This window comes from Mandrillus leucophaeus, unplaced genomic scaffold, assembly GCF_000951045.1.
Source record: "Mandrillus leucophaeus isolate KB7577 unplaced genomic scaffold, Mleu.le_1.0 Scaffold379, whole genome shotgun sequence".
In the NCBI taxonomy this organism is placed as follows: Eukaryota; Metazoa; Chordata; class Mammalia; order Primates; family Cercopithecidae; genus Mandrillus; species Mandrillus leucophaeus.
In genome coordinates this window covers 306,166-310,767 of record NW_012104020.1, presented here as the reverse complement: position 1 = coordinate 310,767, position 4,602 = coordinate 306,166, and positions in this window count along the sequence as shown.

Here is a 4,602-nt window from a genome sequence, read left to right as displayed (position 1 = left end):
CAAATAACTACTGGTCAGTATAATATGGTAATCAAACTTTAGCCTTCAGGGTCAGAGATCTGAGTGCTAGTCTTGGCTATGCCATTTACTAGTTGTGTGACCTGGGCAAGTTACTTCTCCTGTCTATACCTCATTTCTTTATCTGTATAATGGGGATAACATTGCCTACCTCCATGGGCTTTGCTGAGAGTATTAAATAAGAACGCACGTATGGTGTTTAGCAGTAGCTATTATTACCCTATCATAATCCCAGCAATGTACTTGGGACTGTAGGGAGGAAGAAGTATAAACAAGACTGGTCTTGAAGCATCACAGTCAAAAGACATGATGACAAATAAATACCATATACATTCATGGAATGATAAACGTGGTAAAAGAGACAGAAAGCGCTGGAGTCGGTGAGGGGAGACCAACTCCTCCCGAAGGAGTTGTGGGGCAGCTCCACAGAGAAGCTAACATTTGGAATAGACCTTGAAGAACTGGTGGACTCCCTCAACTTGGGAGATGGGGAAGGATGTTTCAAATTGAGGGGCAGCACATACAAAGGCATGGTGGTATGTTCCGGGTAGAGAAAGGCATTTCCCATGGCTGTTGCATGTAAACAGTCTTTTTGGTTATGCTAAGAAGCTTGGATTCTGCCAGGCATGGTGGCTCACACTTGTAATCCCAGCACTTTGGGAGGCCTAGGCAGGCAGATCACTTGAGCCCGGGAGTTTGAGACCAGCCTGGGCAGCATGGTGAAACCCCGTCTCTACAAAAAATACAAAAATTAGCTGGGAGTGGTGGCACGCACTGGTGGTCTCAGCTACTTGGGAGACTGAGGTGGGAGGACGGCTTGAACCCAGGAGGCAGAGCTTGCAGTAAGCCAAGATTGCACCATTGCACTCCAGCCTGGGTGACAGAGTCAGACCCTGTCTCAAAAAAAGAAAGAAAAAGAAGCTTGGATTCTCTTCCCTAGGCCAAGGGTCAGCAAACTACAGCCCTCAGGTCAAACACAGAAAGAAGTGGCTGTTATGCTACATGTTTTTGTAAATTAAGTATTTTGTTTTTGTTTTTGTTTTTTTTGAGACAGCCTCTCACTCTGTGGCCCAGGCTGGGGTGCAGTGGCATGATCTTGACTCACTGCAACCTCCGACTCCCGGGCTCAAGTAATCCTCCCATCTCAGCCTCCCGAATAGCTGGGAGCACAGGCACACACCACCACACCTGGCTAAGTAAATAAAGTTTTACTGGACCACAGTCATGCCCATTCATTTACGTATTGCTTTTGTGCCACATGGCTGCTTTTGTGCCACAATAAGAGTTGAGTAGTTGAGACAGAGACCATCTGGTCCCCAAAGCCTAAACTATTGACCATCAAGTCCTTTACAGAAAGCGTGCTGACCCCTGAGCTGGGCCATTGGGAACCTTTGAGGAATCCCAAGCCAGGAAGTGACGTGATCATATTTGTATTATGGAAAGACGACTCTGGCAGCCACATGGAGGACAAGTTAGAGGGGATGAAGTGGAAGCAGGTGACCACAAGAAGCCTGTTGCTATTGTCCAGCTAAGGGCTGACGAGGCCTGAATTGAGGCGATGGCAGTGAGAATGAGTGGATGATGGAGATCTGAGAGATTTTTGTTGTTGTTGTTTGAGATGGAGTCTTGCTCTGTCACCCAGGCTGGGGTGCAGTGGCATGATCATGGCTCACTGCAATCTCCACCTCCAGGGTTCAAGCGATTCTCATGCCTCAGCCTCCAGAGTAGCTGAGATTACAGATATACGCCACCACACCTAGCTAATTTTTAGTAGAGATAGAGTTTTACCATGCTGGTCAGGCTGGTCTCAAACTCCTGACCTCAAGTGATCTGCCCGCCTCGGCCTCCCAAAGTGTTGGGATTACAGGCGTGAGTCACTGCACCCAACCTAGATTTGAGAGATGTTTAGGGATTAGATCAATAGGACTTGGTGCCTGAGTGGATGGTGGCTGAAGGTAGAGGAAGGAGGCAGGGAAAGTGGACTTCTGGCCCCAGCAAAAGAGGGTTAGGGTCTTTAACCAAAAGGAAAAAGTCTGTGGTGAAGGTTATACATTTCACTTTGGATACAACTTGGGGTATTTGTAAGTGATGGTGGAAATACCAGGTTGGCCTCTAGAGTAATGTCTGTGTAGAGATTTGGGAGTTATCCATTGTGTGGGAGGTGTTTGGGAGTCCTGAGAATGAACAAGATCTACCAAGGAGGGAGTATAGGATCATAAGAGCAAAAAGCAAAGGAAGAAATACTGAGAAGTGTCAGCAATGAAAGTTAAACAGAGGAAGTATATCTAGCCAGGCGATCCACAAGTACTTCTGGAGGCCAAGTTCTAGAGGAAGGCAGGTCGAATGGGCATTGATTAGCAGGCCAGGGAGGCAGGCCCTAGAATTAGCAATTGGGTGGTTACTGCTTGGGTGACCAACTCATACCTGGAACTTTCTCAGTTTTAGCACTGAAAACTCCCATCCTGGGAATGCCCTGAGTCTCCGGCAAACCAGTAGAGTTGGTCATCCTACTGCTGACCTTGCCGTGAGTGATGTCAAGAAAAGTTTAGCTTGCAAAGAGCTAGCTTCTGAAGGTATCGATTTACCATTAAGTCGATGACCTAAGTCCTAAGTTGAACCTTTTTTTTTTTTTTTTTTGAGACAGAGTCTTGTTCTGTCGCCCAGGCTGGAGTGCAGTGGCCCGATCACACCTCACTGCAGCCTTGACCTCCCACTCTCAAGCAATCCTTCCACCTCAGCCTCCCGAGTAGCTGGGACTACAGGCACACCTGGTTCATTTTGATTTTTTGTAGAGATGGTATCTCACTATGTTGCCCAGGCTGGTCTCAAACTCCTGGGCTCAAGTGACTAGGTTGATCCTTTCTGAATCACTCCAACCGTAATAACAAAAAGCTCTTTTTGTACAGCACTTGACCATTGTATGACCTCATTTGATCCTTACGATAACCCTGCGATGTAGAAGTTTGTAGCTGCAATTACGCAGGAGTGGAGATGGAGAGGTTGGCATTTGATGAAGCACCTGTGCCGTGTAAATGGCAAAGGCAGGGCTCAACCTCAGCCTTTTGACTCCAGAAGCATTTGCCTGGCTGCCTCCTGGTTGTAGATGTCCATAGTCTGGGGTGCTGGGCTCCTGACTGGCAGGGCTATGGATCCGCTGCTCACTGTAGAATTAGGCAGAGGTCAAGAAATTCTTGGAAGTGTAGAAGAAGCCTCACAGCTCTGTGCAGATCAGTGTAAGAGTAAGGCTGTAGGTTCACAGAAAGGCCACTACATAAACTTATGCCACCAGGGGTTTGTAAGAGGGGCCATATTCTATGCAATAGCCAGGCTCTTAAACAAATTTTTCTTGTGGTAAAATATGCATAACCTAAAATTTACCTTTTTTTTTTTTTAAAGACAGGGTCTGGCTCTGTCACCCAGGCTAGAGTGCAGTGATGTGCTCACAGCCCACTGCAGCCTCGAACTCCTGGGCTTAATTATTTTATGTATAAAATAGTTAATCCCCGTATTTTAGCTATTTTATGTGTACAATTCAGTGGCATTAAGTACATTCAAAATATTGTATAACCATCACCACTATCCATTTCCAGAACTTTAAATAATCCCCAGGAGAAACTCCATACCCATTAAACAATGACTCCCAATTCCCCCCGCCCCTAGTCCATGGTAACTTCTATTCTATTTTCTGTCTCTATGAATTTACATATTCTAGGTAGCTCATATAAGGAGAATCAAACAATATTTGTTCTTCTGGGTCTGGATTCTTTCACTTAGCACAACATTTTAAAGGGCCATCCATGTTGTAGCCTGTATTAAAATTTCATTCCTTTTTATGGCTGAATAAAAATGTGCATACGTTGTATGTATATGCCACGTTTTGTTTATCCATTTATGTGTTGCTGGATAGACTCTTTTTATATTCTTATATTTCAAGTGAAGACAATCATAAATTTCTGATATCTTAGAGTATAATTTCAGAGACAACTGGATACTGTGTGCTTCCAGATATAAGAAATATTCTTGCGAAAAAAGAAAAAAAAATCAAACTCAAAGCTGATCAAGCCTCTAGATCTATCTACCAATGATAGGATATCAAATTACACTACATGGATGCAATAAGAAAAATCCTGACTGTGAGAAAATCTATAGGATAAATGACCATGTTTCTTCAACAAAGAAGTTGCAGGGGGAAAACAGAAAAAGATAGAAGGGAAACCTGTAGATTAAAAGTCATGTCAACTCACTGCAATGTGTGGATCTTGATTCAAACACACATTTTTTAAAAAAGACATTTATGGAGACAATGGAGATCATTCCATCATGGGGATAATGGAATGTTTGACGATCTTAAAAAATTATTGTTTAAGGCCGGGCATGGTGGCTCATGCCTGTAATCCCAGCACTTTGGGAGGCTGAGGCGAGTGGATCACCTGAAGTTGGGAGTTAGAGACCAGCCTGACCAACATGGAGAAACCCCATCTCCACTAAAAATACAAAATTAACCGGGCGTGGTGGCGCATGCCTGTAATTCCAGCTACTTGGGAGGCTGAGGCAGGAGAATCACTTGAACCCGGGAGGCAGAGG